This window comes from Triticum dicoccoides, chromosome 5B, assembly GCF_002162155.2.
Source record: "Triticum dicoccoides isolate Atlit2015 ecotype Zavitan chromosome 5B, WEW_v2.0, whole genome shotgun sequence".
Classification (NCBI taxonomy): domain Eukaryota; kingdom Viridiplantae; phylum Streptophyta; class Magnoliopsida; order Poales; family Poaceae; genus Triticum; species Triticum dicoccoides.
This window is the reverse complement of record NC_041389.1, coordinates 423,383,582-423,398,402: the sequence shown is the minus strand read 5'-3', so window position 1 is coordinate 423,398,402 and position 14,821 is coordinate 423,383,582. Positions and strand designations below refer to the sequence as shown.

At 49.7% G+C, this 14,821-nt stretch overlaps 1 pseudogene; it reads left to right on the top strand.

The window, feature by feature from the left end:
• Positions 1–2,606: 2,606 nt before the first annotated feature.
• On the top strand, positions 2,607–6,463 carry LOC119305640 (annotated as a pseudogene).
• Positions 6,464–14,821: the final 8,358 nt, after the last annotated feature.

Below are 14,821 nucleotides of genomic sequence, written 5' to 3'. Positions count from 1 at the left end.
TTATGGTCCATATGGCATGCGAGGCGCAAGGCTATCCATGAAGCTATCTTCCAGAGTCCCCACACGACTCACGGTTTCATCACAAGGCTTATAGCTGACCTCAGCATTGTTAAGGAGAATGATCAAAAAGGAGCCGCAATAGTGGTGCCAAGCACTCGGGTGCACACACGGCCAAAGAAGCCACCAACAGGACACTACAAGATACATGTGGATGCGGGAGTTCTGGGCAGAATAGAAGGTTCTACTACGGCTGTATGCAGGGATGAAGAAGGAAATTATCTGGGGAAGTTCAGCTCTAGTGATTGAGGGGATTACATACCCAGACTCCCTTGAAGCAATGGCATGTCGGGAGGCCTTGGCACTTGCAGAGGACTTGGGTGTCCAAAACTTTGTGGTTGCATCGGATTGCCAACAGGTGGTGGCAGACATCAACAAAAATGCTAGGGGCCCATATGGGGCAATTGTTAATGAGATAAAACTCAGAGCATCTTCATTTCATTGTACTTTTGTGCAGGGGCGGAGCTAGCATGTGGTCAATGGTGTCAAATGACACCAATGATTTTTCACTAGCCTACTTTAGAGGTAACAAGATACTCTTACAAATACGCAATGCTACCACTATACTTACAAATATGACACCAGCAATAATTTTTTCTGGCTTCGCCCCTGCTTTTGTGTTTGACGTCGTGCTGTCAATGTTGAAGCACATAGTTTAGCAAAATTTTCTTTTTCTAGAGGTCCGGGACGCCACGTTTGGTTTGGTACTCCCCACGATATCAGATGTATCCCACTCCAGGTGAACTTTCATGAATAAAGTTGGAGTTTAACCCTAAAAAAAGGGCGATGCTAGGCGCCGACGCACCGGCCGAACGCTTCGGCCGGTCCAACCCTAGCCGTCAGATCGGCCCGTCCCGATCCATTGGATCTTTATCCAATCGCGTCGTCTTCTTCCTCTCGCGAGCACGGACGGGAAAAGGAACCCCGTCTCGCTGGTCGCACACGTTTCCCCTCGTCGCCACCCCCTCGCCTGCCCTCCTCGTCTCTGATCGCCGTCCGTCTTTGCCGGCCGCCCTGGTCGCCAATCCCAGCCCTCGGCGGCCGTCCTCATCACCGGCTTCGCACATGCAACAGCCCACCCATGGTGGTAGCTTCCGTGGCAACTGTTGTAGCTCCGATGCCGAGGACCGGAGCTGACCGGCATGCTCACCGGTGTGCTTGCCGGCGCTCATCCCTCGCTTGCAACAAAAAAATCGAGCGCCCAGGGAGATGCCTAGTGCTGCAACCTATGACGAAAAAAGCTACAATCGGTGACGAAAAAAAGCTTCAACCAGCTATGGAAAAAGTTTCAACTCGTATGAAGGAAAACTATGAACGACCAAAGAAAAGTTACAAGCGGTGACAAAAAAGCTTCATCTGGCGACAAAAAAAGCTTCATCCGACAATGAAAAAAGCTTCAACTGTGAAGCTGTAAGCCATGGACGACAAACGAAAAAGCTACAACCGGCGGTTGCAAAAGCTACAACCAGCATTGAAAATGTCACATGGTCGTAGCAAAAGAAAATGTCGGTTCCAACACAAAAACAATGTAGCATATCCAACATGCCCACACCCGGCACCGCTCGTGGCTTTCCCCCTCGCCGGTCGCCGGTTGAAGCTTTTCACACATACAATTGAAGCATTTCTGTTAGCGGTTGCAACTTTTCTGATTTGCATATTGTCTAATTGTAGCTTTCTCTCTCAATGGTTGGAGCTTTTTCCAACTACAGTTGAAGCTTTTCTATCAATGGTTGTAGCTATTTTCTTTTTAGCAGCGCTTGGTCAAGGCTTTTTGTGTCGTTTCGGTTGAAACTTTTTTCATTGAAGGTTGTAGCATTTCATGTCAACGGTTGTAGCTTTCTGGCGATGGCGCTGACAGCTTGTAGCTTTCTCAACATCCGGTTGAAGCTTTCCATCAAGGGGGATGAAGCTTTTTTGTAAACGGTTGCAACATGAGGGGGTGCGACGGTTTCTGCAGAAGCCTCTGGTGTTGCCCATCGCTGCCCGGCTCGTCGGCGGCGTGGCAGAAGCATGAGGCATGTGGGAGTTGCAACCGCTGGGAATATGATTGGTCAACGGCCTTGCTGCATCCAATGGCGAACGGGGCTGTAAGCATGGCGGGGTGAGATCTACATCCATGGCCGCGCGGGGATTCATCTTCCATGGCCGACGGCGAGCTCCTCAAGCGTTGCTGTGATGGAGACAGGAGATGCGGGCGTCGGCGCTGCGTGCTGCAACGATGGACGCAAGAGACGAGGATGGGGCAAGATCCGCGGAGCTGCAAGACGGAGATGAGGCGAGATCCGCGGGATAACGCAGGAGGACTAGTCAACTCGGGTCCATCACGCCACGTGGTTGCTCGCGAGTGGATCGCGCGTGCGCACGTGGACTGGACCGGCCGAAGCTTCCGCCGGCGCACCGTCTCCAAACATTTACCTAAAAAAAAGTGCTATGCTACGCTTAAAATAGCCCGGGCCATCGCAGACCGCTCTGCTTGCTCGAAGTGTGCGTTTTGGTAGACAGTTTGCCGCAGCGAGCGACAGATAGGATTTTCCGCCCGGCCCTGCCCTGCCCGTGCGGCTCGCCTCTCGTCTCCAGGCGCCATGGCCTCCGAGCTAGGGCTACCGCCGCCGGCGAAAGGCCCACCGGCGACATTCACCACCATTTCCGCTATCAGCGACGACCTCCTCTGCGAGATCTTCCTCCTCCTTCCCTCCCTACCGAGCCTCGTCCGGGCCGCCCTCGCCTGCCGCACCTTCCTCAACGCCGTCCGCTCGTCCCCCGCCTTCCGCCGCCGCTTCCGGGCGCTCCACCCACCGCAGCTCCTTGGATTCTTCGGAGAACCCTGCCGCGCCCCCGTACCTCCCTTCGTCCCCCTCCGCAGCCGCTCCGACCCGGACCTCGCCGCCGCCGTCCGCGGCTCCGATTTCTTCCTCACCCGTCTCCCGGAAGACAGCGGCGACTCCACCCTCGGGTGGAAGCTACATAGCTTCCACGCCGGCTACGTCGTCCTCGTCAAAGATGCCACCCACCAGATCGCTGCCTACAACCCTGTCACGCAGGCGCTGCATCTGTTACCCCGGCCGCCCGAGGAGATCCTATTCTCCGACTCTCTTGAGGCCCACATTGTCTTCCCCGAAGAGGACCAGCGGGTGTTCCGTATGGTCTGTGTCCAACACCAGAGCACGCGCCAGCGGGCGCCGGCTTGCGTAGCTGTCTTCTCAACGGTGACAAGGGAGTGGCAGGTTTTCCCATGGGTGGAAACCCCGCCGCCACCGCCACACGACATTATCAAGTTTTACCCTGGCACGCAGCTGAATGGATTCGTTTACTGGAAGCACACGAGTCGACCCTATGTACTTGTTCTCAACACTGCGACAGTGCAATTCTCTAGACTGGATTTGCCGCCATTCTTGGGACAGATTAGCTCTACGCGATTCAGACTTGGTCAGACCAAGGATGGGATGCTATGTATGGTTGGCATAGATCTCTCTGATGCAGAGAGAGGAACGCTTCATGTTTGGCTTTGGAGAGCTGATGACGATGGTGTTCAGAAATGGGTTCTGGGAGATACTTTTCTGCTCACTACATTTATTGATGCCACTAAGGATGATCCCACAGTGTACATTGAGGCGGTTATCGATGGTTTTGTTTATTTGTCAACTAAGTATGATGAGTATACTGACGAACGTACTGGATCTCTGCTATCCCTCTGCCTGGAAACAGCAAAGCTAAGCAAGCTCTTTGGTGATAGTACGTATGTAAGCCCCGCACATCCCTACATCATGGCGTGGCCTCCTTCTTTGGTGTGCAACAAGGTGAGTCTATCCTGAAGATCCTGGTAAAGTCTGTAGAAGTTTGGTCCTTAGATTTATTTTATTTAAATTACTTGAGGGCATTGGATTATTGTAGTTGTGATAATCTGTGCTTTGAGTCAACTGTTTTTTATTAAAAAAAATGTTTGATTGCAAGTCTTGATACAGTAGAACACTATCATGTTTGATTTGGCAACTCCCTGGTAATCAAAGTCACTACATATGCTGCATAACTGACAACCGTGAGTGATTGTATAATCTGATAAGTGCTGACTTCGATAGTTTTAGGGAAAAGCGGAAAGAGAGTTCATGGGAAATGCATGAGGGAAGTTGTCGAGATCTTTCCTATGGCCAATTCTTTGCCAGTTGAAAACTAATCTCTTTGGACTGATCATACTGTATTTCTTCTCACGAGATGAGCTTTCTTACAAATGTGTTGGTACTTAAGTTTTTGGTGCTGTGGAAAGGTCATGTGTTGGTTTCATATACTTATATATCAAGGAAACAGTGGAGACATAAGCTACATCTAGCGAATGTAATCCAATGAACGTAACTAGCAGTATGTCTACTTAGCAAGAGGCTAAGCGGTGAAATTTTGCTATCTTTGGCTCTTTGTTGTGGATTGAGTTCCAGACCCTCCTTTATTCTCAGCTTGAATAGTCATCCATCCATCCTGGGTCATTTATTTCCTTTTGTATAGTTTTCCTTTTGAAACGGATTGCCATGGCACTGAAGTTGCAGAGAGTTTTTTAGTTTAGCAGCAACTGTATGGGGTATATTACATGGAGAAATAAGTTATTTGCATTGTTTTGCTTCGCTGTGTCTGCTTGCATACCTCAGGAACTAGTAAGATTTACTTGGTACTGATGAAAACATTAAGCATGCAAGCAAATCCAAGATTGGTGCATTTTATCTCCCTGAGTCAACTTAGCCTACTGTTGCAGCTAACTTAAGAATTGAGATTATAGCCTTGAGTTTTTTTGGAGGCTATCAACCTATTGATGTGGAGATACATGAAAATTAGTTAAAAAACCAGATGTTATTATTCATGATACTCATATAAGACTACTGGCTGTGATGCTGGTCAACTGGTCTCCTTTTTTCTTCTTGATGGACCATCAGCCATTCTAGTGTCCTCATGTGACCAAGTTTATATTATTGTTTTCTAGATGCAGTCAAGCTTCAATGGCAGGTCTTTCTTAGCTGGTATGTGATGTCTGAGTCTGACTAATAAACATTTATTATTATTCCTAAGGAAGCCGGTATATTGTGAGAGTCTGGCTTAATAGGAATGATAGAGTACTCATATCAACAAGGAATTCCTTCTTTTTTGGCAGCCCATTCGAAAAGAACTCCAAAGTTAAGCGTGCTTGGCTTGGAGCGATTCTATGATGAGTGACCGACCGGGAAGTTGGTCCCGGGTGTGCGCGAGTGAGGACAAAGTGTGCAGGAAAGACTAGTGTTGGTTTGTGGGGTCAGTCTAGATCCCGCCAGGCGTAACAGCCAGGAACGGATGGCTATGGCCGGGGTGTAGAGCTGACCCTTGCGGTTACACAGACATGTGCGGGTCAGGTGCGCGGACATGCAGCGCATGGCGCGTGTGGTCCGTTGTGGTACACGGCATGGCACATGTGCCGGACTAGACGCAGATACATGTGCCAAGAGGGAACATTCCTGATGGGCAGACGAGGACGTTGGTTCCTTTGGGTGGGGTTGTATGTGAGAGTCTGGCTTAACAGGAATGATAGACTACTCACATCAACAAGGAATTCCTTTCTTTACCAGGAGCCCATTCTAAAAGAACTCCAAAGTTAAGCGTGCTTGGCTTGGAGCGATTCTAGAATGGTTGACCGACCAAGAATTTGGTCCCTGGTGCGCACAAGTGAGGACAAAGTGCGCAGAAAAGACTAGTGTTAGTCTGTGGGGTCAGTCTAGATCCCGCCAGGCGTAACGGCCAGGAACCGGTGGCTATGGCCGGAGTGTTACATATATGATGCCTGAAGCAAGTGCATCATGTACTCCAAGCCTGATTGCTGCCTCACAGTGCAGTGTGATTCTCTTTGAATTTGTGGGTGAGTCCAAGCTGTTCACTGTGAGAAGATGGCACTGATGTAACAAATCTTATTTCATCTACTATCTAATCTGTAGCCTTGTGCGATTTGTCTATACAAGTACGCGAATCCTGTACTTACACTGAACTATCCTTTTATGTCTTATTAGGGGGATTCACAAACCATGGTTAGTGGAGAGAGTGTTGCGGATGCTGCTCCCGTGGGCATGAAAGAAACTTCCTCTGTTCATGCCTCAGCGTCGCCATCCTACAAATTTGATTAATGATGATGAAGCAAAAGTCACATAGGGTGTTTTACTTCGCATTCAGGATGATAAGAGCTCTTGCGAGCAAAATGACTACTGCTTATGATGCATAGCTGGCAACCCAACCTCTTTGTCATGAGCTTTTGCTTGAGTGCGTCGGTACTTCAGTTTTTGGGTGGTGTGAAATGGGCATGTGCTCGTGACATGCTTTTTTTTCTTTCCTTTTGTGAAATGGGACACGCTGTTTTTCCCCACTATAATTCTCAATTATCTTTTGCGTTTTTACATGAAACAGGTCATGATGCGTAGTTAGCCTTCTGAATCACTTGTCCATCAACCGATTATTGTGTTGGTTTCTGCATTCCATATGGTTGGGCATGACATGTAGGGCCTGCTGTGAGTTCATTCCTTCTCTACAACATACTTGCATTCATATTTGTTCATGGGCAAGTCATATTTGTCAGTAGCATTCATATTTGTTCATGGGCAAGTCATACTTGTCAGTAACTTCCATGTTTGTTCATGCGCTGCTTCGCTTCAAAGCCAGTTAAGGTTGCGTTTTGTCCATAACATTCAGATCAGGCCTCTTTGATTCAAAACCAATTCCTAGGAGGAATTTTCAAGCTTAATAATGTGGCGAGAGAATTACTAGGGTGAAATCGAACATGCATACTGGTGGTGGTTCCCATCCTGGGTGACGCCTGTCGTGGTCTTGCTTGGCAGAATATTGCTTCTCTAGTACAGTGGCACCATATTTGGCGGTTCAAGATGAGCTACTCATTTTGCTTTCTTGCGATCCTCGTTCTGTCTAGAGTACTTTCTTGGCAAACATTTCCGTTTCTCTGTTATTGCTATTCTGAACTTCTGATGCGTACTCCATTAGATGGAAGTTGCAGCCTAGACCTCGAACACTTTTTGAGCTCTTTCTGAGTAGTTGTCGATCAATGTATGCTGTTTTTTTGCCCTGCCGTGATTGGTTTATCTCGTACTCCTAGGTTTCAAGAAGGTTCTGGACTGGGTTTCCGTTGCCCAAAGATAATTTGAGCTGGACTGTACTAGCTCCGGGACCTGCGAATTGTCTACACACATAGAGTTCATAGATATGTGCCATTATTTTGACCCCTCCAATTATATATCACATCAAAGACTAAATACAAAATTCTGATTGTTGCTGAATTGAAAAAACTACCAACTGCAAGTAAGCAACTCCTTCAAATCTTTCGGTGGCCTGTCACTCACCTCTTCTAGTCATTTGGCTCCCAGCTGATGATGATTTTGTAATACAACTTTGGATTGTGTGAAGCTCCCATTGTAAGTTTGTAACTACAGGCAACATACTTACTTATCAACACTCGATAATCATGTTCTGTAACTATAATATTACATGGCTGGGCTATGATCTCGGTGCAACGAGCTGGGAGTGGCAAGGACGATCGTACGAGTGCAGCAGGACAATGTCAGCCATCAGACATGCACATCGCCGCCGCCGCTGCTTGTCTGGCGGTCGCGGCTGCTGCTTGTCTGACGATCGCGGCCGATTTCCATGTTTCGAAGCAGCCTGCTGCAGATCCTTCTGATCCGGCGCCCCCCTGGCACCTGCAGAGATCGCCTTCGCCTCCCGGCGGGGGACTCCGACGACGACGCCATGTCGCTTGTGGCGGAGACGATCGTCGGGATGCTGCGGCGGCAGATTGGGCAGGAGTTGTGCTCGGACAGCCACGTGACGATGCAGTGGGAGTGGTACAGGTGGCCGCAGGGGAGCCGGCGCGCGGGCGCCGAGGGCGGGAGGGGGTCGGTGCAGACGACGCAGTCCAGCCCGGCGTCCGTGACGGTGACGGTGGGCAGGGCGGCGATGGACTCCGGCGGCGCCGCTTGTGACCCGCCGCGTTGAAGCGGCGTGTCGAACTCGAACACCGTGTCGTTGGCGGCAATAGACGCCGCCGCCGCTTGTGACACACCGCTTTGGACTTGGAGCGGCATGTCGAACATGGCGTGGTAGGTAGATACATCCGGCGGCGGAGGAGGCTGTGGCGGGCTGTCGTCATCGGAGTCGGACGGATTGAAGAGGAATTCATCCCATGTCCCACCGGACGCCAGCGACAGCCAAGGCGGAGGCGGAGGAGGAAGCAGATCATGAGGCGGTGACGTGGTCTCCTCAGCGGTGGAGGAGCGCAAGGTCAAAGGAAAGGACTCGGATAGTAACTCGCCGCGGTGGAACAGCGGCGGGGGCGGGGGAGGAAGCAGATCATGAGGCGGTGACATGGCCTCCTCGGCGGTGGACGAGCGCAAGGTCAAAGGAAACGACTCGGATAGCAGCTCGCCGCGGTGGAACGGTGGCGGGGGCGGGGGAGGCGGCGACGCCAACAGAGGGGAGGAGCAGGCGGTGGAGTACGGGGACGACAGGGGAGAGACGGCGGGCGAGGACCGGCGCTGCTCGCAAAGGAGCCGGAATTCGCGACATGCCGCTGAGCGCTCGGGGCAGTAGGAGGACGACACGGGAGCGGTCGACGTCGAAGGCGGCCTTGCGGAGGAAGACAAGGGCCCTGTGCGCGGGGACACCAGAGTCCGCGGCCGCACCGTCGTGAAAGAAGAGGACGGCGACGAGACGCGTGGGATCGTCGGAGGCGGCGGTGGCGTGGAAGAGGTGAACGGGTCCGGCGGCCAGGGTACGGCGCACAGGGGTGGTGGAGGCGGCGGCGGCGGCGGCGGTGACAGCGGCGCGTGGTGGGGCTCGGGGGAGTCGTCGAGGTAGTCCCGGCGGCAACGTGGGCAGAGGGTGAAGTGGAAGGGGGAGGGCGGGGAGGGGAGCTCCAACCGGGAGCTGCAGGTGTGGCAGTAGAAGCTCACGGCCTCGGGCGAGGCCATGGCGCGGGCTCCCCGAGCTCCGGCCGGATCGCGCCCTGGCTCCTCCATATCCCCGATACCATCGATCGGCCGAGACGCGGTGCGGCTCTGCTCTGCTCGGTTTAGTGATTGTTGTGCTGGCTCGAGCGTGTTTTCCTTTCCTTCGTCTCTTTTCGATGGAGGGCTTTCCACGCTTGGGTGACTAAGAAAGAGCCTGACATCAAAGTTTACATAGTTTAATGAACCTTCGCTTGTCGCTCTGCTGACTAAGTGACTATATTATGTGGCTGTTCACGCATGTCACTTTCTCGGCTCAGACGATGGCCACCGAGAGCTCAGCGCCGAGAGCAAATCAGCGAACGACAGGTCGCCGGGAACAAGCGGGTTTGGTTGCCGTAGTCTACAATAGCTGCAAGCAAATTTAACAATTTTGATCCGTGAATAAAATCAATTCATAAAATAAACTGCCTGTAAAAAAAACACTCGACTGACCTTTTTGGTGGCGCCTGACACGAAGGTGTCACACCCTACAGTGCATCGCCTATCTTCGGGATGTTGCATAGTTGTCCAGTGTGGCAGCCCCGGGGCCGCACCCAGCAGTGCAGTGCCTCAGAACTAGGCGCCACACATGTAATGCTAAGAGGCGCCATACTATATTGTGCTACGCCTAGCTCAGAGGCGTTGCACAATACAGTGTGGCTCTCCTGGGCTAGGCGCCACACCAACACTTAGCGAATTTTGGGCTCCAAACCGAGTGCAAATTTTCTGTTGCTCTCTGGATAGCTCTACCCGGGGTGCAACGCCCCAGAGCTAGGCACCACACTATGCTATGCAACGCCTAGCTCTGAGACGTTGCACCGCTAGGTAGAGCTATCCAGAGAGCAACAAAAAGTTTGCACATAGTTTGGGCCAAAAAAACCGCTAAGTGTTGGTATGGCGCCTAGCTCACACGCGCCACACTGTATTGCGCAATGCCTAGCTCAGAGGCGTTGCACAATACAGTGTGGCGCCTTTGAGCTAGGCGTTGCACCAACACTTGGTGTTTTTTTGTCCCTCAAACTCGGTCATTTCAGGCACATTTTCAGCCACATATACTAGCATCACAAAATAAACAGTAATGATCAACATTATGACATTTTCAACCCCTCTTCAACTTCAGCAAAGACAACATTACTAAAAGACCATCACTTCAAGTTCAACATTACTTAGAGATTACAATCACTTCAAGTTCAGCATTACTAAGAGCTACCATGACTTCAAGTTCAACGACATAAACAAGTTCGACATAAGAAAACGCCCACTAGGCGAGTTACATAACAAACGACGACTAGTTCCTTCCGCACTTATTGCCGCCTCTTGCCCCCCTCCCGACAGATATCTTCTTCTTCTTCTTACCACGAGCAACCGGCTCCGGCTTCGGTTCCTCCTCCTCATCTGACACCTCCTCATCCACATAGTCATCCAAAGCCGCCATCCGCGAGGTGCCGACCGTTCTCTTGCCTCTTTCGGTGAAGTCTTTGCGTGTGTATTTATTGATTCCCCTCCTAGGCTTTAACATGTATGCTGACCGAACTTGATAGGTCCCCAAGGTCATGTCATCACCAACCTATTACAAAAACAAACGATATGGAAAAGACCGTGTGTGAGGATAAAGTTAGCAATGCATCAATAGTTGAATATGTGGTATTGGCATACCTCTTGGGTGACCACACCCACATCATCATCCTCCAAATGAGCACCATGGCCATAAGTGGGATCTGATGGTGTCACCGACCTAGACCGCTAAGGTGAAACATATTCAGGGTCACGACAACCGACAAGGTTCGATAACCGCCTTAACCTTTGGCCCTGGCACTGCAACATGTACAAGTGAATGAGATATCGAACGTAGCAAGACATGTTACATGGACAACTGAAGGAAATGTGAACCTTAATGAATGCTCGAAGTGCACCTTCCCCATCGCTTTCCCAACTGGGGTTGTCTCCAGAGTAGTCTCGGTCTCATCAGCTGCTTTTTTGATTTGGGTACGCTATGAACAGAAACGACATTAACGTGTTAGGCAAGCAAAGAAGTGAATAGTGTGGATGTGAAAGCAAAGAGGGAAATACAAATACCACAAAGTTCATCATTGGAGCTGAAGGGACTCGGGTGCCTTCCTTGACTAATTTGTTGTACTGGTGCTGGGTTAGCTCATCGAAGACGGTGGGATCTTCCAAAATCTCCTCATCATACGCCGGCTTGCATATCTCCACATGGGTACTTGCAAGAAACCATGTGAGATAGTTGTTGAACACTATCGGGCAGTGCTCACGAAGCAGGGATCGTCTTCCGGCCTTAGCTTGCTCCACACTAAGCGCGAACTATATGATATACTTTCTGTGATGCCTGTCTCAATCCTTGATCTTCCGCTGCCTTCTCCTATCCAACCTGCAAGTTAGAAGCAGAATATTAGAACCATCGAAACCGCCGACAAGCTGCTAAGTGCTCAAGGTTAATTCTATCTTACGCGTGAAGCAACTTGTCTGTGTCCTCCCACTCCGACGAGTATGGTTGGAACAAACCAAACTGGCGGCACACCTGATGTGGCATGTGAAGCTCAACCGCCCAGTTGCATATGAGTGGGCACCGCATATGCCAAAGATCTCTATCCCTAAGGCACATCGGATTTAGCATGAAGTCTTCAGGGTTACCGAAACAATCCCCTTTTCCATACGGCTCTCATTCCACCTGCAACATAGCATAGAATGCAAAACTGACTTCGAGTTACAAAAGAAGCATGAGTATCACTTATGCAATGTCGACTCACCTGCTCAGCCGTAATCGTGTCCATCTCGCTCGTGCACAACTTGTACATGACCGAGGGATCATCCGTCGTCTCATTTAACACATCCCACTTGTAAGCCCAAGTGGGGTACCGTAGTGGGTCGTCTTTGTTGTCCCAATACTCATACTTCACGGTCTTTGGTCATCCAAACGGCAATCACACCCAGCTCCATACAAAAAGGGAGAGGATACAACCACCAATACCTCTGTCCTTTGATTTCCTACAACAGGCTTCATCCAACTGCACATAAAAGAGAACATGGTTGAATTAACAGGAAGATCGCATTAATAATGTAGCAATGAAGTGAAAAAGAAACAAATATCTACCTGTCTATATAAGTAATCCAGTGTCGCCGAACCCCAACTCCATTTGCTATCGAAGACGGTCAACGCCTTCAGCCACATCCATGGAGCATTCTTGCATGTGCCATCAGCAAACTTAGTCCTGGATATAACGTACCACATGTAAACACGAGCATATGTCTTGACCTCATCCTCATTAGCATCCTCAGGGCAGTTAGCAAAGTTCCATGCAATCCAGGTGAATGGAGCACCGGTTGCGACTCTTTCCTTCTTCTTGTCTTCTGCTACTGGTTCTGGAGGCTCCGAAGGAACCATACCGATAAGGGCATGCATCTGCTCGTGCCACCCATCAGAATCGGTGATCATACAAAGAGGATTCCCCTCGATAGGAAGACCGGAGATCATAGCAATATCCTGGAGCGTCACGGTCATCTCCCTGGTCCGAAGATGGAAACAGTGTGTCTCCAGCCTCCAACGATCAACAAGCGCGGTGATTGCTACAATATTGAGGGGTGGCGTCGACCGGCTGACCAATTGAATGAAAGGGAGGAGCCCTATCTCCCTTACATACGGTATGTGTCGCTCATCATAGCGCATCCCCCCAAGGTTGACATCATGAGACCGAATATTCAGAGGTTGAAGCTCCTATAAACAAGCAAATCATAAGATTACATATGGGCATTTGTGTTTGAAATAAACACAAAATTCATAATACCGACCACTTTCATTATTACCCGCTACTACACCGACATAGTGTATGCCCGGTGTTGATGGTCCCAGTGATCATCGAGAAGCCAAATCATCCTACAAATTTCAAACAAAGCATTCTTGTCAATACGAAAATCTTTTCAATACAAATAAACTAAAGTAGGGCTACTATATTCAAGATTCAGAGCATATGTATCCAAAGCATTCTTGTCAATACGAATATAATTTCAATACAAATAAACTAAACTAGGCCTACTTCATGCAAGGTTCAATAGAAATATCTTTTCCATAGAAATAACATGTCAATCTATGTATCCAAAGCATATCTTTTCAATACAAATAAACTAATCTAGGGTTGCAAAAATAATAAAGATCATCTACAAATTTTAAAGTCCCACTAATCTATATACATGCAAGATTCTAATCTAATCAAACAAGGGTTCCCCAAATCTTAAAAAAAACATACATTTTATGGATAAAAAGAAGGAGATCGGAGGAGATTACCTTCTAGGATGGATTGGTGAAGAAATCCATGGACGAAATCATCAGATCTGAAGGATTTGGGAGAGGGGATTGAGAGGGGGAGAGGAGTCAGCCGCCGCTGCATGGTTTTGTGATTGCTCGGGTGAGTGGGGAGGCTAGCACGCGGTGGCTGCATCTAAGTCAATGTGCAACGCCTAAGGGTTAGGCGCTGCACATTACATGTTTGGTGCCTAGCTGTGAGGCGCTGCACTACTAGGTGCGAGCTCTAGGGCTTCCACACTGGACAGTTGTGCAACGCTCCAGAGCTGGGCGTTGCACCGTAGGGTGTGGCGCCTTCATGTCAGGCGCCACTCAAAAAGGTCATCCTAGTGAGATTTTTTTAGGGGCAATTCATTTTGTGAATTGATTTTGTCAACAAGTCAAATTTTCAAATTTGTTGTAATTGCATTGCATAGCCTTCTCAACTCAGCCTGGCTATGCAAATGCAGCCTCAAATGCACCATCTGCAAGTTGTTTGGTTGTCTGCATACCCTCTTGCCTGCATGGACAGAACCACAGTGCCTGGTGTTTGGTTGCCTGCATGTTAGTGGACAAACCCAAGGCATGGTGTTTGCAATGTCTGGTATGTGGTAACCTCTTTGGCTAGTTGGTGAGGTTACTAGCACACTTCGTCATAACCATGCACCACACATCATAAGCAGAGCAGAGCATAAACAAAGCATCAACTACTTAACAGCATAGTTTAGGTAACATAGTACCACACATCATAACGATATGTCAAATAGTTCAACGCATAAACCATAAAGCAGACTCGATAGTACTTAGGAAGGAGGTGCCCCATCCCTAGTCCTTGGCGGCGAAGGCTTTGTCGTGACTTGTTGACCACCACAATGCCATCATCGTCAAAGATGATGACCTTGAGGGTGTCGGGAGTGAGGAGCTTGAACGTCACCATGTAGCCGATCTTGATCTGATGAACGGTGGTGTAGGTGGCCCAACCCTGATCCAGGATCACCCTGCCATTCATTAGCTTCACCGTCACCCTCCAGGAGCAGACGGTGTTGTTCCTCAGCTTGAACTTTGTCGGCACTGCGACGAAGTGCTTGGTGAAGTCCAAGGGCATGGGGATGCACTAAAGCTTCGGTGCAAGGATGACCTTACAGAAGTGAGTTGGGACACCCTCCTCATGGTAGTGGTCGAAGTTGCGGTGCTTGTTGCTGGGGGGGGGGGCTCCTCCATGCGCTCACCGTCGCCAACCGTTGGCATCTTTGATTTTTCCTCGATGGTGGGCGGCAGCACAACCTGGGCATTAGATGAACTGGCTGCTTGCCCTTGTTGTCAACAGCCGGGGGCACCTCCGTGCCCATCTCATTGCTCTCCTCGATCTGCAAAAAATTCATGGAGTCAGGCACAGCACAGAGTTCATGGCTTATTGAAGGCATACAGTTAAAATGGCATGACCGTCACTCTTCCTCCTCTTCATCGCACCTAT